Source organism: Anabrus simplex, chromosome 2 (assembly GCF_040414725.1).
Source record: "Anabrus simplex isolate iqAnaSimp1 chromosome 2, ASM4041472v1, whole genome shotgun sequence".
NCBI classification, from domain to species: domain Eukaryota; kingdom Metazoa; phylum Arthropoda; class Insecta; order Orthoptera; family Tettigoniidae; genus Anabrus; species Anabrus simplex.
In genome coordinates, this window is record NC_090266.1 from 152,346,619 (window position 1) to 152,370,401 (window position 23,783).

A 23,783-nucleotide genomic window follows, 5' to 3' on the forward strand; every position below is an offset into this window, starting at 1 on the left:
TGGCAGGTTCGATCCTGGCTCAGTCCGGTGGTATTTGAAGGTGCTCAAGTACGTCAACCTCGTGTCGGTAGATTTACTGGCACGTAAAAGAACCTCTAAAATTCCGGCACCTCGGCGTTTTCGAAAACCGTGAAAAAGAAGTTAGTGGGACGTAAAGCCAATAACATTATTATTATTATTCCAATACGTCGTAAATGTGATGTCGCAATAAACGGTTTCGACTGTACATTACATTTGGAATTTGGTCATTTGGCTAAATTGAGGTGGACTTTCCTCGAAATGTGTTCGTGCACTGCAACACTCCACACCAATGGCGGGGCGTTGGCCTACCAAGCGACCGTTGCTCAACCCGAAGGCTTGTCGACGCATGGCCAGTGTCGTGAATCCTCTCTTGGTTTTCCAGATCGGGGTCGCCATCTCGCCGTGTCAGCCAGCTCCTCAACTGTAAACAAGTAAGCTGAGTGTACTTAGAACCAGCCCTCACATTCAGGTAAAAATCCCTGGCCTGGCCTGTACTCGAAATCAGGGCCTCTGGGTAAGGTCCAGGCGCACAATCCTATTCCACGGGGCCGACTTCGTACAGTGCACTGCTTGTAAATTGTTCTCCAGTTAGCAGTCCTGCGTGAACAAATTGCAAATCGCACTTTTTTGATATCTTCGCTTCACGTCCTGGCCTTTAGAAGGTGACAGGTAAAGGCGAGAATTGCCTCATCAATAGAATGATTATTTTCCTTAATAAAAATATAAACAGGAACTGAAGTCACTAAAGCAGCTGTCGTTATGCACTATACTCACAGCCTCAATCACAATCCAACCATCAACCATTAGAACTTCAGCATTTTTCCATGTCTTCGGAAATCAAAATCGTATTTATAAGTCACAAGACCACATATCAGTATTCAATCCAAACTAAAATTTCATGCCTTTTCGGGCTGAAAACTTCGAGATGCAAACCTCAGCGAATATGGCGAGACTTCAAGACTTCCATGTGGATTGTCAGTTATGTCTATGCTATTGCATTATATAATAACTATATTTACGTGAAATGATCCAGTTACACATTTCTGGAGAAACCTGACGTAGGGCAGAACTGATTAGCTAGAACGGATGGATGATGCTGGAACCTGTTGATTGTAGCAACCAGCAGTGGGATTCGGATGTTTTACTGTGGTACCGCCAGACTATACGTTACCTCTCGGTGCCACGTCAAGGAATTATAGTCTGATTATTCCGTTAAGTCATATCCATATTTCTGTTGCAATTCACTGACAGTGCCATGACCTTGAGGATCGAATATTGTTGGTTTATGAGAAAACATCAAATCTCAAAGCACGTCTTGTGGTAATTAAGATGATTTGGTTAAAGTTGCCGGAGTAAATGGGCACTCTCCTTGCCGTGAGCAGCACTACAGATTTCGCCATAGTGTCACCCACCCACACTCTTTGCCCTGCATGTGTTTGTCTCTATCTGACGTGTTCCACTCCGCTAACCAAAGCAGGCGATGATTAATACGCGGTTTCCAGGAACCGTGGGCGCTGTGACATCACCATTCTATTACAACATGGCCGCCGCACCCCTCACCCTCCGTAGAGTTAGTTCCCAGACCCAGAGTGCCGCGAGTGTTGGCTTGGCGCTAGTCGAGACGAGGCAGTGGAGTTGAGTGGTTGATGTTAGTCTGGCGCTGTGCCTTTACCAAGTGGCTTGCTGTGCTGTGCGGACCACTGGGATTACGAGTTTTGTGCATAAGTCCAGGTAAAAAAACCAAACCGTGCTAAGCAGTCAGTTGCCGAATGATTTAATTTGTTATTTTGTTTTCCATTTCGTCAGTAAACATATTTTATGCAGTGTGTGAGTGCCCTACATCGCGCTGGTAATATTTTCTACCTGCTGTTCTATGTTATAGTCTTCTGAAATGGAAGTGGTTATCAGTTCAGTGCACCATAATATTCTTTTATCACTGAAAGGCCTGTTGAGAATGGATGCGATTATTATAATCTTTGTTCAAACTACAATGGTTGCTTACCCATGATGCTCTTGTTGCTACCTTACGACGAGAGGCATCACAGGTCTCCGCTTCGTATCCGGTTCCATTGTTGCAACAATTTCTTTTGGCATTCCGTTTTTCTTGAGCTGCAACTCTCACCAGCTGGTATTCTAATTATGTAACTTACAGCCTGCAGAGTGCTACAAATAGTCGAGAAATGGACACCGTTGTGGCCATAAAGTGTGAAGAATGATTGGAAGTTTTGTCCGGTGCAATTAATTGTTATAGTTAGGGAACATTAAAATGGCCAGTCTTTATTCTCGGAGATGCTTTTTGTTTGACAATGTTCCGCTTCTGTATGTGATTAAATGATTTCGCCAAAAATATTATCAATGATTTCATGAAGGACGATAATGGCTTAATACAGGAAGAGAAAACAGAATTCACAATTTTTACTTAGTACTGGTGTTTATATTTATCTAATTCCATAGTACATCGTGCATGGTTGTTATCTAAAGCTGTCCGGATCCATGGCTAAGTGGTTAGTGTCCTGGCCTTTGGTCACAGGGGCCCCGGGTTCGATTCCCGCCAGGGTCGGGAATTTTAACCATCATTGGTTAATTTCTGTGGCACGGGGGCTGGGTATGTATGTCGTCCTCATCATCATTTCATCCTCATCATGACGCGCAGACCGCCTACGGGGGTCAAATCGAAAGACCTGCACCTGGCGAGCCGAACATGTCCTCGGACACTCCCGGCACTAAAAGCCATACGCCATTTCATTTTTTTTAAATCTAAAGCTGACGTGATGTTCAGACCGGTTCGAGTCCCGCAAATAGATTTCACTGTACTAAAGTCGAGATCAGTACGACCAGGAGCCAATAATTCTGGTGGGTGTGGATGTGCTTTATTGAATACTGTCGAGTGGCCGCAACATAAATTTCCTTCTTTTTAATTTAAAAGTTTCTCTCTCCGTAGTTGTTTATAAAATAATGCGAGAATGAAGATTGATTTACTACTTCAGTTTAGAACTGCTGCGTACTATACTGGCATGGAATGGAGCAGTCTACATACAGATAGCACACATGATTAGTGAAGAAATGTCTAATTTCCTTCCTACAGTCATCTCTCTAATTTTTGATATAATGATTTTTGATTAATCTCACTTATGTTGTGGAGTCGTATTTATACAATAGTGATAGTGATTAAGGCTCCATATTTCTTTTGCTACTGAAAAAGTATATTCGAAATCAAACATCCTGAATAAGACGTGGCTAAAGACGGGAAATTTCATTTTAAAATTAACCTATTATGGTGCGGTACTTTCCAGCGTTTTGCGTGCCTCTTTCATGGTTATGAATTCAGGATTGACGTTTTTCTAAGAACTGTGGGAAACATTATTATTATTATTATTATTATTATTATTATTATTATTATTATTATTATTATTATTATCATCATCATCATCATCATCATCATCATCATCCTTGTCGTATCTCAATTACTTAGTGTCGGTACTATGTGTGTGTGTGTGAGGTCCAGTTTTACGGCCGGATGCCTTTTCAGGGTGCCAGCCCTTTGTGAAATGTAGCTGTTTAAAAGATGAACACAAATACCCCGTCATTCATCCGGGACCCGGTACCCTGTTCAGCGAAGGAGCCGAATTTATAGAAGTATTTTGTACTAAATGAATAGAATATGTACTAATATAATAATTAAAAACGGGTGATGCTTGTTCCAAATTCTTGAGGTAGGACTCTGTGCTTTGTACACTACTAAACACTGAACCAACATAATACGCACTTTTGCGGACAACAATGAAGTTTAAGTAACACTCGAGCCCCTTCCCGTCCACTAACTTGCGTGAGGAATGAAATGATACTGTGGTAAAACACTGATTTGTGCACTCTGCGCTGTAGTCCATGATACTTTCCGGAACAGAATATTGTTTAGCCGGGCTGAGTGGGTCAGACAGTTGAGACGATGGCCTTCAGACCCCAGGTTGGTTAGGTTCGATCCTGGCGCAGTCCGGTGGTATTTGAAGGTACTCGTGTCGGTAGATTTACCTCGGCGTCTTCGAAAGCCGGAAAAGTAGTTAGTAAGACGTAAAGCGAATAACATTCATAATACTGTTTATTCCAGTCATCTTTCTCGCGCTAGGGTGGCCAGTCCCTATTTGCTTCACTTCTAGCGAACACCGGGCCTCCCGTCCAGGTGTTGATCACGCTTTATATTGCACAACTTCGAGATCTCACATGATTTGGTGTTTCTACATGACTATCTACTGGACAAGTAAGCCACCTTGATATATACCCTCACGTCTCTTTCATCCTGAACTGTCAGTATTCAGAATTGACCAGTGAGTAAGACCATTTTATTTTTATTTCATTTTTTGCTTGTGGTTAAAGTCGCAACAGCTCAGACTAGCTCTTGGGTGACAGGGCTAGGACTGGGAAGGAAGCGACCATGGCCTTATTTAAGGTACAGTTCCGGTGTTGGCCTGGACTGAAAATAGGCGTTTCGTATAAACAAATTGTATAAACAAATTATGCTTACTACTGAACTTGTATTAAACATGAACTCAGGCAAGCGCTGCCCCTATGACGACTTCAGGGGTACCAATGGTGGGCTCCAACTCAGTATCTCCGAAACGCAAGCTAACAGCTGCATGACTCGAAACACGCAACCAAACTCGTTTGGTAAGCGAGGCGTTTCGTATAAACAAATTGTATAAACAAATTATGTTTACTACTGAACTTGTATTAAACATGAACTCAGGCAAGCGCTGCCCCTATGACGACTTCAGTTCTTCGAGGGTCGTTAGATTCGATGTTGAATTCAACTTAGATTTCCAACTTAACTTAAAGTTTATAATTAAACTCTGTATTTACGATTACTGCCGTAATTACTGTGCGATCATTCTGCATCTGGGAATCTTTGGACTCCTGTGTTTTCCAGAAGACCCCTTTCGTTTCCTATGTGCAAATAAAAGAATAACGCACGTACGTGTCCCTCATTTATACCCGTGACGTTAGTTCACACTTGTCTTCCAAATGTTTTGAAATCACAGTATTTTTCGCTCAAAAATTTCTGTTCAGACCTCGGTAAGATGAAGTGGAATGGCCTGGTGCCCTGTCAGTAACAATGTGTGTGGAATGTTGGTGACTTAATAAATAACGAAAATATGATCTATAACGTGTCAAAAAGAATCTGCAAAATTACTTTCATTTGGCAAACAATACACCAAGATATAAAGGAAAATATTTTCTTAAAAATATAATTAAATATGCATCGTCTACATTATCGTTATTACCTTCAGTTCTTAAGGGAGTGAATACAGTTCATAAATAATAATAATAATAATAATAATAATAATAATAATAATAATAATAATAATAATAATAGATACAAAACATTTCAGGCAAAGTACTCTGTACTTTTTCTACATGTAGTTCTTCCAAAAAGCAAAATATTTATTTTTGCTTGTGATTTAGTGTCCACTAACGCAGGTTTTCGGTGACGCAAGGATAGGAAAGGGATAGGGGTGGCCTTAATTCAGGTACAACCCGGTATTTGCCTAATGTGAAAATGGAAAACCACGAATAAAAAATCAGAGCTGTCGAAGGGTAGGATACGAACCCACTCTCTCACGAATGCAAACTCACAACTACGTCACGCGAACCGCGCAGCCAACTCGCTCGGTCTCACAAGCGAAATAACTGACCTTCTGTATGAAAATGACTGCCTAGTAACGCAGAACAAAGAAAAATTGCTCAAAATTAGATCTTGATGAAATGAATAGCTTAAAATGACAAAACAAATAGTAGTTTGAAATCAATGTAGAGCATTTCGTCGAAATTAGTTGTAGGTTTAGTGAATGTTAATACAGCATTCGGTTTACTCAATAGGAATACGATTTCTTATAGAGTTAAAATGTAACGTATCCTAGTGCTTCGCGCGATGGTTGTGCAGACCGGCTAGAAATGACTACAGCCGGCTTCAGATTCTGGAGGATATCTTTACATTTTCCGTGGTTTCCGATTTTCTCACCAGTCAGGAGTGTACCCTAATTAAGGCCATGGTCGCTACTTTTCCAGGCCAAGCCGTGACTCTTACTACCGTCGCCATAAGATGTATCTGTATCGGTGTGATGCAAAACGAACAGACAAAAACATATTTACGCTTAGTTTAATGTACTTTAACTGTTATTAGCTGATTTTCGAATTTATTTCTAAAATTCAAATTACTAGTCGCCGGAATTTTATGCACTAATAGGTTAGAATGCAAACTAATTTGGTTGTCTAGGGTAGGCCTCCCTTCCGTAATGTGGTGAGAGTAACATAACATCTAGGCGATCTGATGGGCTGAACCCCTAATGTTTATGCAAAACTCACAGCATAACCGTTGTGCAGATTAGACTATACTTGTTACTTGCTTCAGTAAGTTTGCATTCTAACCCGTTTCTTTTAAATGCTATTTGTTCGGGGCGTCGACCTATGAAGATCTTTTGCCCCTACTTGTACCATATGTGAGGAAAAGAACTTGCATGTATTATATGTGAGGAAAGGAACGTTAAGGAGGACACAAACACCTAGTCCCCAGGCCAGGGATATTAATCATTTACAATTAAAAACCCCCTGACCCGGCCGGGAATCGAACCCGGGGCCGCCGGGTGACAGGCGGACACGTTGCCCCCAACACCGCGGGGCGGACTTCTTACCTGTTACTGCTGCTATTACTGCATAAAAAGCCGGGCTCTCCAAATTACAATGGATAAACTAGCTGTTTTGTAGCCATCTTTGACGGCGTACGTTTTGCACTTGCAGCAGTAATGCCGTCTAGCAGAGAAGAGTAGCAGCAGAGGAGACGATGTACACTTCAACTAAAAATAATAGTCAGTTTAATATCGTTGGTGAGCGGGTTGGGATGTAGTAGATCATTTCGCTTTGTTTTCTTCCTGTTCGGTGAAATGAAATGGCGTATGGCTTTTAGTGCCGGGAGTGTCCGAGGACAAGTTCGGCTTGCCAGGTGCAGGTCTTTTGATTTGACGCCCGTATGCGACCTGTGCGTAGTGATAAGGATGAAATGATGATGAGGACGACACATTCACCCAGCCCTCATGCTAGCGGATTTAACCAATCACGGTTAAAATTACCGACCCTGCCGGGAATCGAACTCGGGACCCCTGTTACCAAAAGATCAGAACGTTAACTATTTAGCCATGGAGCCGGACTTCCTCCTCGGTGATCTTTTGAGCATTCGAGGCCCCATTATTATTTATTTTCCTTCATTCATGTTCCTACTACCACTACTATACTACTACTGGAATGTTTTCATTCCTCCCCTGAAGGGGGAGGCGGGCGTCTTAGACGGTGACGCCGTCTCTCAGGCCGGGAGATTTGTTGCGGTGAAGGAGATGCTCGGAGAAGGTGAGGGGGTTGGCGGCCGTGGCCTATACTAGGAACTGACTCGGCATTCGCCTTAGTGCAGGAGAATGGAAAACCACGGAAAACCATTCTCAGGACAGCTGACGGTTGAGGCCAACCGTGAGGTCCAGCCCTGTCACGTCTCCCGAATGTTCATGTTCTTTCAAGTGTTTCCATTCTTTTCGCAAAATTTAAAAATAGTATAAAAATGAAATGAAATGAAAAATGAAAGGACGAGAAAATGGCTTAATAAATACACATTTTTAAAATCTGGCGGCATGATCAGGATTTATATTTAAGTAAGCAGTGCCTATGATACAGAAGTAAAAAGATGCCGTGTCAACAAAGTACGGGCTCAACATTTCTGTTCACTACTTCTATCGTCGCCTGTTCATCAATCTTTTGGTTTAATTTCCCCAAACGCCAAGAGCACTTATTTGAATTGACAGTTTTATCGCATAGGAGAAACTCGTGGTGTTTGAAATCCCTCAGACACACAATATGACCGTTTTACGTAAATATTCCACAAACATCTTCTGAACCATTGATTAGCCACGCAACTATCTGTACGTTATAAGCGAGACGAGTTTTATGGCGTACGAGTGTTGTCCGATGATGAAGCACTGTAATGTTGCCGCGTATTAATACAGTAGATGGGTCATTGTTCGGACAGGCGTGAGATTTGACCATTTAGTGGGTGGATGAAGGCATCGCATTTTGAATAAGGGAAGCAACAGTTACTACATTTTCTTATTCTGCAGATTCTAAAGGCAACAAATCCCGTGACTGAAGTGTGAAAAGAGTAACGTTACAGGCATGGGCACAGGAAAAATGTGGGTTCAAGTGGAAAAATTAAAATTAAAATAGGAATAAATCCATGCGTTAGAAATTTGTGTCCACTTTTATTCAATATCTCAGAAATTCAATGCAGAAAAGTTAATTAATATGCAATAACATTTCGGAAAATGTAGTTGGTTTGAAACAAAAACAATGGAACAAAAAATTAAGCCTTCTTGATTGTTGTCGATTGTCAGTGAGTGCAATGTTCTCTTGCACTCACTGGCTGTTAACGTTGATCACAAAATTTACTATCTGTAACTATAACCTAAGAAAAATAACGCTTTTTACTTTCTAGAAGACGATATTTACTTCAGATTAACAAACATGTCAATAAATTAAATAATAAAAAATGACTGTTTATATAAGTAGAAATTGCAGAAAGGACTTGCAGTTAATTGAAATAAGGGCATATTTTACGTTATGAAATGCCTTTTCTGACTTCAAACGTTAATAATTACTTCCTACAAGTGATTCTGAGGGCGCCCTGGATTACAGAAAAGTCTTTCCATCTGTTTTACGTCACGTTCTCTTCCACATTTACTCTTGAATAACTATTGTAAATTATACAACACACACATGCAATCTAAAAGTTGTAATTTATCCAATGTTTAAATATTTTTATTTTATTCGCCTCTAAAGCCGATCCTAATACAGTACGAGCATATCCTGCCGGAAAGTAACGTGTATTCAAGCCTGAGTGTTAGGGTTGGTTGGTTCTCTAGACCACGGGTGGTCTCCTCTACTGTATAACGGCTGTTGGTGACTCCCAGGTTAAATATGAGATCAGATAATGCATGATAACAGACAGTGTGTTTTTTTAGATAAAGCAACCACTGCTAAGAGAAAAGTTTACGTCGATAACTTGGTAACACATTCATGTAGGGACTATTCTGTTTTCTCACCTTGAGTGCGCGTAAATTTTAAGAGTGCAAACGATAAAATTCTGTAGTTGTGGCGTATTTGCTGCTTGTACTGTATGTACAGTACGTAGAGCTAAATAGTCGACAATGCTGCAGTGTGGAGCGAGTACAGTACCTTCGTGTCTAATGCAGGTTTCGGTGCTCCGCATCGTATACCATTAAATTATTTACACAAATAGTTGAATATTTCTGGACAACAGTTTCCCTCTGATAGAAAATAGTATCACAGGTCGAAAACACAAATTTTCCTCGTCCACATTCCAAGCTCAGTACGAACACTTCTACTGATCAGAACTGAACTTAACTGAGGGAGATTCTTTCTGTTCATGTTGCGATCTTTTTTGCTGCATGTGAAAGACAAGTACACAATTCAAAATTTTAACAACTTTCCAAACTACAACATAGGTCTAACTGAAGGTGTAGGAAAACCATCATGCTTCGGACTTCTTTTCCTTAAAGAAGACGTATCGAACGGTATCCTCGAAGTATGCTCAGTTGCTGTAATTTTGTTCAGCATCTTGCTTCGTAAGCTTCTAACCTAACCCCGTGGCACTACAGACTTGAAGGGTCTTGGCCTACCCAGCGACCGCTGCTCAGCTCGAAGGCATGCAGATTACGAGGCAGCATTACGAATCCGCTCGGTTGTTATTCTTGGCTTTCTAGACCGTCGCCGCTATCTCACCGTCAGATAGCTCCTTAATTCTAATCACGTAGGCTGAGTGGACCTCGAAGCAGCCCTCAGATCCAGGTAAAAATCCCTGACCAGGCCGCGAATCGAACCCGGAGCCTCCAGGTAAGAGTCAGGCACGCTACCCCTACACCACGGGGCCGGCGTTTCGTAAGATTCTATTGTAGGAAATGCATAGTTAATAGCATTATTCATGCAAAGTTTTGTTTTCCGTGACGTAAAGCTTAGTTGTGTGATCTGAAATCGTACATAGAATTCAGCAGAATATTACGAAAATTTGTCATGCATTGCAAAGATTCGAGCTACCGGCATATAATAATATAATTCAAGAAGTAATTTATGGTGTATTTTTAATTCACAAACCGAGCTTGATAGCTGCAGTCGCTTAAGTGCGGCCGGTATCTAGTATTTGGGAGATAGCGGGTTCGAACCCCACTGTCGGCAGCTCTGAGGATGATTTTCTGTGCTTTCCCAGTTTCATGCCAGGCAAATGCTGGGGCTGCACCTTAATAAAGGCCACGGATGCTTCCTTCCCACTCCTAGCCTTTACCTCTCCTATCTTCGCCATGAGATCTGTCTGTGTAGGTGCGACGTGAAGCAATTTCTAAAAGAAATGTTAATTCGTAACGTATGTCCATGTTAATGTCATATTTTCCCATGTTCTTTTTGCCTTCAATTTTTTCTAAAAGGGATCTTGCTGTCTTGTTCAACATCAGTTCTGGCTTTTTTTTTAATAGCTGAGAGGCATTATCACTGGCTTCTCACCATAGCGGCCGCGGTCCGAATCCCTGCCAGTGCATTAAGGATGTTTGAAATGAATAGCCTCGTTCCTGTGGCTCGGATTACACGTAAACCTGTAATCACGATATCAACAGTCGCGTAAAACAGCAAGTTTGCCTACTCTCAGTCAGGAATAGTTGATATTTAGGTGATTATTCCACTAATCGTAATCATCTGGGCTGCTTTCAAGTAAATACAGTTTACACCCACTTTAACTAAGGTTTTTAAAATAAAAAATACAATTTACATTGGTCTGTTTTCTGAGTGGACTCAAGATATATTAATGCAAGTATGAAGAATTCTTCATACTTGCATTCTTAATTCATCAATACGGACAATGAAGCTGATAGATTATAGTCAAGATATATTATTCATAAGTTAGAAGCAACAGCCATGAAAGTAGCGAGTATGACCGTTGGTACAAACAGGTGGGAACAATTGCAGGAGGGTACTCGTAATGAGGATATAAAGGCTAAGTTAGGAATGAACTCGATGGATGAAGCTGTACGCATAAACCGGCTTCCGTGGTGGGGTCATGTGAGGCGAATGGAGGAAGATAGGTTACCTAGGAGAATAATGGACTCTGTTATCGAGGGTAAGAGAAGTAGAGGGAGACCAAGACGACGATGATTAGACTCAGTTTCTAATGATTTAAAGATAAGAGGTATAGAACTAAATGAGGCTACAGCACTAGTTGCAGATAGAGGAGTGTGGCGACCTTTAGTAAATTCACAGAGGCTTGCAGACTGCACAAAGAAAGGCGTAACGGTCAATAATGATATGTGTGTGTGTGTGCGCGCGCGCGCGCGCGCGCGTGTGTGTGTGTGTGTGTGTGTACAATTTGCTTTACGTCTCACCGGCACAGATAGGTCTTACGGCGATGGTAGGAAAGGACTAGGAGTGGGAAAGGAGCGACCGTGGCCTTTATTAAGGTACAGTCCTGCCATTTTCCTGGTGTGAAAATGGGAAACCACGGATAACCATCATGAGGGCTTACTGACACTGGGGTTCGAGCCCAATATCTCCCGAATTGAAGTTGACCCAAACCGCGAGAACTTTTGTTAGGAGCATCTTGTAACTAAATAGCCGTACGATACACCATACCTTACGGAAGAAGATTTATAAATTAATGTAACCCAGAATGAAACAGATGAATCTACATTTTACAACTAAAGAATGTTAAGAATTCTGTGAAATATAATAACATCTCTTAATACTTAACTTATCTTTTTAACAGCGTACAGTTGTGGAAAATTGTACTTTCAGAGATCAAATTAGCCAACTCTTGATTCTGTCTACCATTGTTCAGCACGAGAAAACATTTTCAACAGTGTTTCGATGTTCCGATGTGGGTTGCGTTGCAGTCTTCCCCAACCTTTCCCCGAGCGAGAAGACAACGATAATTGATTAGGTACTTACTTCCTCTACCAAGGTCGCGTGGCCGAATCCAGGAATAACTGATTGGTAAATATGAGTGATAAAATACAAGAGACCCGGTCGCCTCTGACACATTAAAAAGACCAGCAATCTGGTGGGCATCTGATAACCATAATAAAATAATTTGTTCAATTTCCGTTATAACTGCCATTGAACTTCACAGACACCATGGTGGCGAAAATTTGTTGCATGGGAGTGCTTTAACGTTCCAAAAGGCAGCAATACGGAGTTGTCGCATGTTAAAACCCTTCAATACAACCGATCTCAGCCAGTATCCAATTTGCTACTTTGGGAACAGGAGGTCAAAGACTGACAGAAGTCAACTCCACTGAGAGCAGCTGGATAGCTTGAGTGCATACATATTCTGGTCTAAAATGGAAAGCCCGTCGATCTATTTTTCTGTAAAGTCATCTGTTTGTTGGATTTTACTTTCTGAGTAGGATATCCTTTAGAAAGATCCATCTATTAGCAGTTTAGTATGAGCCATTCGTGCCGTTAAACATAGAAATATATCTTCACGAAAAGCCTATGAATCCGTGCAAGAGTTTCGATAAACGTACCTTCATAGAATAAATATGAGTGCCTGCATTCTGGGCTGCGCAAACCGAACGTTGCTTTACTCGGATGGTTTTTCAAATTAAGAACTCGTACCTTTTCCTTACATTAGAATTGATATACGTTCGTATCCTTGCCCCCGTGAGGGGTAATGATGATGAAGATGATGATGATAATGATGATGCCTAACTAATTGGTTATCAGACCTTTCTTCAACTAATTACAGTTCCATCATCAAACGCCACAGCATATTTTTTTTGCTAGGGGCTTTACGTCGCACCGACACAGATAGGTCTTATGGCGACGATGGGATAGGAAAGGCCTAGGAGTTGGAAGGAAGCGGCCGTGGCCTTAATTAAGGTACAGCCCCAGCATTTGCCTGGTGTGAAAATGGGAAACCACGGAAAACCATCTTCAGGGCTGCCGATAGTGGGATTCGAACCTACTATCTCCCGGATGCAAGCTCACAGCCGCGCGCCTCTACACGCACGGCCAACTCGCCCGGTCCACAGCATATCACTAAATAATTTCATCAAGCTGATTTCACTCACCACAAAGTACACAGTTCTACCCTGAAGCGAAATATTGGAATGTGAACAAGACAGGCCAAGTTTTTTTTCTAATCATCATTATAATAAGCCACGATTCAGCTCTAATACAATAATTTTTCAGAGCCTTTTCAATTAGTCGTAGAAATGTGAACAAGATGGTGCGCTCCACAGAACAAATTAACGACGAAGTTAAACTTAATGCGATATTATTAATTACATTCATATTAAACTTCATCTTAGGAAAGGTCCATCTCACAGACGCGCAGGTCGCCCATAGGTCGTCAACTCGAAAGACTTCATCCAAGCTTCTCTGGAGGCTACACACCATTGTTATATTTAATTCTTAATCTTCATTAGGTATTTTCCCACCATAACGTTTTGATCGTTAATTAGTTATCTCCTGCTTTCTTTGTCTAGTGGGGTCGGCAAGTAACAGTTCAAACCATTGGTTTTTCCTTTAGGAGTTTTGTGGTGAGGAAGAGGAAGAACTTCAACAATTTGAGCTATATAGTTAGATTCCTTCAAACTCTGTACACCTTTCGTGATCACTGTCACGTACAGAATGTATTGTAGTTTATTATGTAACTTGAGTATGGGAAGGGAGGGTAAAATAGCGTTATTTAAATAATTGCGTTATTAGCGAGTCAACGATCAATCCGAAGATTGGATGACAGTAAAAGAAAGCAAAGCCATCTCTGTACTGCTCATGAAGTCCGTTGGAGGAGTGGATGGTCTTTACCCCTAGGACATAAACTGGTACTCATTTTCCCGGCGTAAGCTAAGTGAACCCGACAGCCACCTGCTACTCCAGAAGTAGAAATTTCTTTTCTGCATTTTTGGACTTCCTCGCGCGGAACCGAACTCATATTAATTAGATGGCAGATACTCGGATCAAACTTGCGTCATTACTGAGACGATATCTCGGGTAGCTTATAAGTGTCAGACCCCTCTTGCAGGCTGAACATATTCCATGTAACTTCAAACTAGGCATACAATAATAATAATAATAATAATAATAATAATAATAATAATAATAATAATAATAATAATAATAATAATACCTCAGCCACCGTGCGCAGACATTTAAATATGACGTCATTTAGGCTGCTGTGGCTTCAATTTCAACGTTCCGCTTTACTCTGTCGGATGGTAGTGTTAACCGGATATCTGCTGAGTGGTATGTGGCTGATTTTTTATTTTGTTGGGTAAACACCGTATATGGGCCGATGACCTTCGATGTTAGGCCCCTTAAAACAACAAGCAAGGCAAGCAAACACCGTATGTGATACCCGAGATCCTTTACACACCGACATCGTACAACATGACATACCGCTCCTTCAAAAATCCGACTACTTCCGTCGAGATTGAACCCGGGATCTTGGGATCCGAGGTCGACACTCTACCAGTGGTCCACAGAGAGAGCTTGACAGAGAGGTGAAGGTGGTGGTATTTGCAGATGATATCGTGGTGAGGGGAGCAAATGGTACTTCCTTTCCGTTTACTGAACATATGGAAAATCTCTATTACAAAACCCGATAACATACTCAACAATAGACACTGAAGCCATCCATAACTGAAGAGTAAAGAAATGTACAATGCAAAAGGAACACAACACCAGGAAGTGACTTACATTTCTGCCTCAGGCAATTACGACAGGATGTCACGCTAACAATGTGACACGTCAGTATCTGCAGGCCATCTGGATGGACAGCAGTCGTCTTGGCACGCCATGGCCCTAATGGGCTTTTGTACTGCGAGCCGCGGGGTGGGGAGTGCTGCTTGAATACTCATAATGTTCGTTTAGCTAGTGAGAGGTATTCTCAGTTTTCCAACTTTTAAAAATATTATCGAGTTCACTTGAATTGCATCCAATCGGGCCAGCCTTGCTTACTACTACTACTACTACTACTACTACTACTACTACTACTACTTCTAAATGTTTTCATTCCTCCTCTGAAGGGGGAGGCGGGCCTCTTAGACGGTGACGCCGTCTCTCAGGCCGGGAAATTTGTTACGGTGAAGGAGATGCGCGGAGAAGATGAGGGGGTTGGCGACCGTGGCCAATACTACAAACTGACCCGGCATACGCCTTACTGCAGGAGAATGGAAAACCATTCTCAGGACAGCCGACGGTTGGGGCCAGCCATGAGGTCCAGCCCTTTCCCGTCTCCCGAATGCAGAGGCGTAGAGCCACGGTATAGTCGTAGCCTTGCTTGTCCAACTCCAGTGTAATACCAGCTAGGCGGGCATGTAATAGATTGAAGTAATGGAACCATTCACGTCAATATATCTCCTTGTTTAAAAAGTAGGCCATATTTCTCCGTGCGCAGTTCCTTTTGTGAATATCTCCCACCAAATTTTAATTTAACGTCTGAAATGTAAATAATAGTGTCGTTCTTTCAACGCGTTTCTCTCGTTTAATTGACTTCGAACAATTTTTATAGCCTACCAAGCGCTGCACAGTATATATATCTATATATTATTTCCTTCGCACTTAATGAGGTAGACCTGAGAACTAAGAATACATTTTCCTTGCGGCGATACCCATAATTATTATGATGAATCACACGATACCACACTAGGAAGCAACACTCTCTTAATATATACTGCAGAGAGCTCCGTTAGGCGAAATCTGTGAACTCCGTATCTGCTTTTTTAAATAAGAACGCAACGAAGTAGAAACGTGAAGGCAGGAAATAACACCATGAAGCAGTTTATTTTAATTACACGGCAAGTGAATTCTTTGCATGTATCATTAGTAACCTATCTGGCCCGCTGTGTGGTATGGCTGATTATAGACGCTCGTCGTCTGCGATGAAGGTTGTGGGTTTGAATCCTGGCATAGTCGAGCGAGGGTGCTTAAGTAGGAATGAACCGTGTCACTAGGTTTATTCGCACGACAAAGCGGGAAATATCAGTATATCAGTACTTCAGTTTTTCTGAAAAATGTCACGAGCTGTTAGAAGATACCTTTTCTTAATTGTGGTTTAACGTCGCACAAACTCAGGCAGACTTTTGGCGGAGATATGATAGGAATTAATGAATTAATTAGTTAATTAATGTTATTGATTTTACGCTCATTAACTACGTTTACGGTTTTCGGAGACACCGAGGTGACGGAATTTTGCCGCGCAGGATTTCTTTAACGTGCCAGTAAATTACCGACACGAGCGTGACGGTATTTGAGCATCGGACTGAGCCAGGATCAAACCTGCCATGCTGGGCTCAGAAGGCCAGCGCTCAGCCGTCTGAGCCCGGCTAGGATAGTAAATGACTAGGAAGAAGCACGGGAAATCACAGAAAACCATCTTCAGGGCTGCCGATAGTGGGGATCTAACCCACTATCTCCCAAATGCAAGCTATTAGTCACACGACCCGAACCGCGCAGCCAACTCGCTTGGTGGCGGGAAAATAATTTTTGAGACAGGATTTATATGCACTTCTAGGATAGGTTGTAACAGTATGGAGATAGATTAGTACGTACGAGATGCGCCTTGAAATAATTTCATCAGTGTATCTCTTCGTTATTTTCATTATTTTTTTCAGAAATACTTTTGAAGAGAATAGTCGCATCATTTTTTACAACAATCTCTAGATTCTACTCATGGAAGGACGCCCAAATTTCATAATTCATTGAGTGAATCGTGTTTTACATTTGAGGCTTTCCACTAAATTAATAAGTTGCAATCTCGCCTGATTGTGCATATCAAACCTAGCCTGTTTTTCTGTGGTTTAACTTCGCAGTAGCACATGAAGGCGACGCTGGGATAGTAAAGAGCTAGGACTATGAAGGTAGAGACGTTGGCCTTAATTAAGGTACATTGCATCCGGGAGATAGTAGATTCGAATCCCACTATCGGCAGCCCTGAAGATGGTTTTCCGTGGTTTCCCATTTTCACACCAGGCAAATGCTGGGGCTGTACCTTAATTAAGGCCACGGCCGCTTCCTTCCAACTCCTAGGCCTTTCCTATCCCATCGTCGCCATAAGACCTATCTGTGTCGGTGCGACGTAAAGCCCGTAGCAAAAAAAAAAAAAAAAATTAAGGTACAATTCCGGCATTTGCTTCTTGTGATAATGGGGAAACCATGAAGAACATACTCAGGGTTACCGATGTTTGGGTTGTAACCCAACTCGCTCGATGGTTTTACATTTCTTTCCTCTTTACTAACCTCATACGTACCCAAGACCCCATTCGTAGAGGCACCTGTTTGTGTTGAAAATTTTTGCCTAATTTTGTCATTTTTAACAGTTATTTCGGGACATTTTTAGCTACGTTTATTTTATTTCGTCAGTGAATTAGCTAAATTTTATCTCCACTTTTCAGCTATAAGAGGTAAACCAATAACTTAGTTGATAGCAAATTTGCAGTATAACAACGTTGTATTTTTGCATTACTATATAAAATACATGAGTTACGCTTCTTAAAACACATACAGTATTAGTAGGGGCCTTATTTTTTGGTGAAATAAAACTGTTGATTTCGGTGTTAAAATTGACATTATTTCGGTAGGTATTTCGTGAAATAAATTGTTATACTGATCGATGTTTCCTGCGAAATCTTCCTTGTAGCGTATGGGGTAAATGTAACTGACTTTGTGATAAGGGGTTTTAAAGTGAACTCTTGTAATGTATCAGTGTTATTAAATCTTAGAAAAACCAACTATGCAAATTGTTATAGAAACATATAAATCACTGATACTTCGAAATGAAGCTAGGTGATCTACCCTGTGATATATATCTATACATAGCCTACAGTTTTAGACGTTGAACTACTTGTCTCCAAAGTACAAACTAAGCATGATTTCAACATTATCAGGATGCAGAGTTGTGCGACAGTCAGAAAGTGTCTTTGTGTAAGTAGAGAACCTTCTCTCGCTAACCATATTATACGTCGGAAACCATAATGCTTGCGAACACTTGGATGCAAATTCACTGTGGTATTTTATAAAAACCTCCTAAAACTTTGCTAACACTGTCTTCTTTCACTTCCTCAACCAGACGTGCTTTCATTGCATTTTGCAAAGTCATATAGCTCTGGAAGATGTTCATGGATATGCTCTTTTTCCCCGGTCGGGGTTGAGTAGGTCAGATGGTTAAAGCGCTGGCTTTCTGACCCCAATTTGGCAGGTTCGATCCTGGCTCAGTCCGGTGGTATTTGAAGGATTTCAAGTACGTCAGCCTCCTGTCTCTGGTTTACTGGCATGTAAAAGAACTCCTGCGGGACAACATTCCGGTATTTCGGCGACTCCGGGAAGCGTAAAAGTGGTAGTGGGACATAAAAACAATAACATTATTACTACTCAAACAGGCGATTTATTTACAATAGGCCTACCAATACCGTCATATTTTACAGTAAAGACAGTATTATTTAATCTTTCCTTTTATATTCATTCTCTTCCTCATGCCAGGATTATCCTATTTTTCTAGAGGAATGTTGGCTTGCAGAAATGCTTTTTTTGGTGTCTATTACAAGTTGCTCTCTATATTTTTTCAAACCACCGTTTATTTTACGTGGGCCCTCCCCATCATATTACTACATGCTTCAGGAGTAGGCCTACCTCTGGCTCAGCCTCAAAGACATTACCGACCTACGGTCGTGCAACTATACTTGCGCATTGCAATACGTACCCATGGCCAGTAGGCAGTAATGTTCGGTCTTTGAATGTTAAAAGCTTAGCGTAAAATCGTGAAAAATCGTATATATATTCCAATATGGCAATCCGCATCACATACGAGTGTTAAGCTATTAGGCCCAGTTAAGAATTGCTGGTACATCTAAAACAGAGCGTACGTTGACCATTCAAGCATGAAATTTTCTTCACCAAATGGAAACGAAAAATAATTCATGCAGTAGAGGGTTAATTAGCTTCTTTCTGATTCTCTGCAGTGTATATCGCACGTTTCAACTTTACGAATATTACCGGTACACTATTGATACATTAGAATCTTTCTTGCAGCATCAAATACATAGAACCCCTCACTGTTGTATTCTTCGGCCCTCGAAAAACCTGTTATGACTTCAGTTTTCGGCATTTTTATGCTTAAATGTTGAATATTTGCCGATAAATGTTCGTAAGTAACGAACTCTCATTGCGCGCTGCTGTATCTACGACCGGTCTGGTATCTTCTTACGACCACAACGCTATTTGCTGTAATCGATAACAGATATTGATTTTTATCGACTGCCTTAGAGATCGCGGAACTGAACACACATACTTTCGATACACAGTGCGTACCGCTTTGTGTGCATTTGTGTGGAGAATATACAGCGCTATCAAGTAAATGAGAAGGAAACTACGATAGTCAAGTTCTCAGAAGCATTTACACGTTTATTGGAGAGCTCTTCCGGTGCCATTTCGCATTTTTCGCGCGAAGTGGTGCATATTTCGTGATTATTTGCGCAATTCGCGCAATAAATCAAATTTCGCGATATTTCGCGAGTTCATTTAGCTAAAATACGGTATTTTTAGTGCCTGGGAAGTTATATATAGACAAGAAAGAAGATATCAAAAAAACTCGTGCATATCGTTATTACCGAAAAATACGGCCCCTAAGTATTAGACATTATATCAAAGCATGGAAGTTTGAGAAAATGGTATCAGCTGTCATTCTAACAAGTATGGCCTAGCCTAAGTTTATAATTTACGTATCAGTCTGAAAAAGACAAGAGATACCATGAGTTCCATATTAATGGGAGTCAGAACTGTTCTCCTGTCAGATATTACATTACAATACGTTGAGAATGGCCTCTCACTATCAACATTACTGACTGGTATCCATAAAGCCTTCACTGCAGCTTCCACAAAATGCTCATATTCTGGTTTCAGTGAAAGAAGAATGGGAATCACATCAATATCTCTGCCTGCTCTACATGAACTAGTAACTAGATCCCTAAACACAGTGTATGATTGAAGGTATTCTGACGTTGAAAGTTCTCGCAAAATGGGAATTTTCTAAATTTTCTAATTTTCTAAATCCCCTTCCATTATGCTTTTTGGATCAAACAGTTTACCTAGAGATGTAATGATAAATTTTCCTGTGTCAAACTCTATTAATTGGTACAGCTTTTTCAGGCTTACTCTACCTACAGATTGAAACAAAGATGTCAATTGCGTTTGTATTTGTTTTGGTACTTTGGAAAGTTTATCCGAGGTTGTCTAAAAAAACGCGTCCTCTAGTAATTTAAAGCCCTATGAAAGGTCACTAAGCTTAGACATAAGTACATGAATTAACGGCATGCTGGAACTCTCTAATGTGAGCAGCAAGTTACAACATTTTGTGCAATGCTCAATGAGAAAAATTGCTAGGTAATGAATTTTTGTTACTTCATTTGGGGTCAAGGCTTTGAAACAGTTCACGGCAACACTATCGTCTTCAATAGTTTCAACAAAGTTTACTAGATCATGAAGATATTCTCCAAGGTACGCAACACTTTTAAACCATGAGTTCCACCTGGTGATCACAGGAATAGGAAAGAGTTTAGCTTTAGTGGGTTCGTCTTGATATTTCTGGTTCTGGAATTGAATGTATGCATGCTTTCTCTTTCGTGTATTAAGGAAGATGTATTTTGCCTGTACAACGCATTGGTTCAAAGCACTAAGTTCCACTGCCCACCAAATTCAGTTTATGAGTCTAGCACTGCGTGTGTACTAACCCTTCTGAAACTAGAACCCTAATTGGGTTTATATACTTGCCCATGTAACGTACTGAATCTGAAGTTATAGAAACTAAATTCTGGTAACAAATTTCAAGTTCGTGAATTACACTCGTAATTGTTGTGAATATTCTGTAGCATTAGCATTTGTAATAACGTTCACTCCCCCTACAAGTAACTTCTGAACTGTACTATCGCCACAACTAAGCACTTTATCAGAACAATAAATACATATTGCCCTTTTTTATCAGTCGTTTCATCACTAATAATTGAAACTCTCTCATCTTCCAAAGCTTATTTTAATATTTCCTCCTCCCCTTTGATGATTCGAGATACAGAACCTTCCCTCAGTCTTCGAGCTGTGAGCAAGTCTCCAGCACCTTAAAAACATCAATAGGCTTATTTAACATCATTTGAATGAATTAAATGATTTATAATTGTAAGTAAGTGAGGGATCTAGCATGCATCATCTAGGCCTAAGTATCATTAAACAAGAAAACTATCATAACCGCACAAAGCTATTAGAAAAACATAACCTCACATCTCTTCCTCAGAAAAAAAATGTATAGAATTGCACAAACCTGGTATATATTTTTCCATCCACTCTCTGAGCTTCGGATGATCAACTTTTTCCAATGGAATATTTGCCTCCATAAAAGCTCGAGTTGTAGATAAAATGAATGCGTCTTTATCGTATTACGCTCGTTTTGCCGCTGAATTAGTGCCTGGGAGACTAGCTTGTCTTCTGATGCCTGTCGTCATTAGCGTCTTTTCCTTGTTCTTCTTACGTGAAAATCGGTTATTAATATTTTTTGGCATGTGTCATTTCTCCGCCACTCAATTCGCACATTGCAGTATTTTCACATCAGTATCTTTCTAGTTTTGTCAAACACGTAAAATCCTTCCGATGCGAATTCTTTTTTTCGATCGAAACCTGTCATAACCATTTTAATAAACTGAGCATAAAATAGGAAATTGAAAGCTCAGATCAGAAGTGATTTGCAACAGGCAAGAGGAAATACACCGTCGCGTTACATGTTATTATGAATACGATAAATTTCCTGCTTCACAGGAAGATAATTTAGGGATAATCGATATACTATACCTTCGCTTTCGATATATATTGAAAGGGTATAAAGTCGATTTGGCATCGATTATCGGATTTTATTGCCACAACTCGCCTCGAATCTCTGTCGTAAACTTCAAATGATGCAATTCCAAATAATTTCGTAAATTAATTCGCAAGTTTGCTTAAACGTAAATAGTTTCGTGTTTTTTAGCCAAATTTGTCAAATTTCACAAATATTTCGCGATTTCGTGCTTTTTGGGAAAAACAGGTGCCTCTACCCATTCGCTTTAGAGAAGGCCATTTAAACTCCACACACAATGGGTCTAGAATTGCGAAGAAAATGGTCGCGCTTATATGTTAAGATCGATCACGACATTACAGTAGCGTAAATTTGAAGTTGGAATCCATGACAATGTCACTTGTGGGAGGGCCCAGAATGGGATTTTGACTTTCAGTACTCCATAAGGAATACCTCCATGGCCTCTGTGTTCATTAGCATTAGAGCTGTAATCTGCCCAGTTGCCTTTCTCACTTCTTTTCCCACTCAGATGCTTCTGCTGTAGTTTTTAAAACTGGCGAGGCTCATATCATCATTGCGCCTCGAAATACCGTTATATGACAACATTGAGAGGAGAAATACTGGCCCGCAGCACGTTTCACACTAAAATTCGTTGGTATAGTTCGTGCAATAGAACTAGAAAGGTTCTGTCATTTAAGCTGAAATATTAACACATAGCGGTTTTTCTAGGCGCAACGACGAGATCACATAGGGCGAAATGAAAGCAGGCACACACAACCCATTATTGCTCATAATTATTTATTAACTTATTATTGCAAATATTTTGTCCGACTCATTGGCTGAACGGTCAGCGTACTGGCCTTCGGTTCAGAGGGTCCCGGGTTCGATTCCCGGCCGGGTCGGGGATTTTAACCTTAATTGGTTAATTCCAATGGCACGGGGACTGGGAGTATGTGTTGTCTTCATCATCATTTCATCCTCATCACGACGCGCAGGTCGCCTACGGGAGTTAAATAGAAAGACCTGCACCTGGCGAGCCGAACCCGTCCTGGGATATCCCGGCACTAAAAGCCATACGACATTTCATTTCACCACAAAAACACGCAATATTGATTACATCCCTCCATATAGGGTTGATGTCAGGAAGGTCTTCCGGCCGTAAAACAGGGCCAAATCCACATGTGCGACACAGTTCGCACCCGCGACCCCACGGGTGTGGGCAAAGCGGTAGAAAAAAGAAGACGAAGAATTATTGCAAATATTTTTTTCGCGTATAACTAACTGGTGAATCACTTATCGACAGGAGAAAGTGTATGTACGTCTAACTCTTATCTCGTTTTTCTACGGGGTCGGGTATGAGGTGAGATGAAACTTCGTGGCGAGATTTTACGACCGGATGCTCTTCATGACGTCAACCTCACGTGAGAAGTTAATGAGATGAAGTGATATAGTAAGAAGGAATCCCGGTACCAACACATAGCCTACTCCTGTCGCATAGCACCGAAGGGTCTGTTCAAGGCTGTATGTCTCCATCCGACGGACGAATCACCATCGATAGCGTCGTATGCCCTCAATCCATCTCAGTACTGCGGAGAGGTTTGGAATTTAATCCAGGCTTTTGGCACGCAATTTAGTGGTTAGTAATAGCATACCACCACCTCCATCGCGTCTCCTACCCTGTCGGCCACCTTTCTGATGACCAAACATTTTTTTGACCAACGGGACTCGAACCGGCTAATCACGGTTTCAGACCGTTTAGACTTCACGCCTTAAAGATCATGGCCACCAGGCGGGCGTAGGCTACATCAGAAAGTACAGTAGCAAAAATATCTACGGCTGTGAGATAATGCTGAAAATT

At 41.1% G+C, this 23,783-nt stretch overlaps 1 long non-coding RNA gene across 1 annotated transcript in view; it reads left to right on the plus strand.

Annotated features, from left to right (window-relative positions):
* The first annotated feature begins 1,621 nt into the window (after nucleotides 1-1,621).
* Nucleotides 1,622-23,783, plus strand: part of LOC136862712 (uncharacterized) — a 283,837-nt gene continuing 261,675 nt past the window's right edge. Inside the window, exon 1 of the long non-coding RNA XR_010859057.2 lies at nucleotides 1,622-1,752. This is a non-coding gene — a long non-coding RNA (uncharacterized lncRNA). The remainder of the gene's footprint in view (nucleotides 1,753-23,783) is intronic.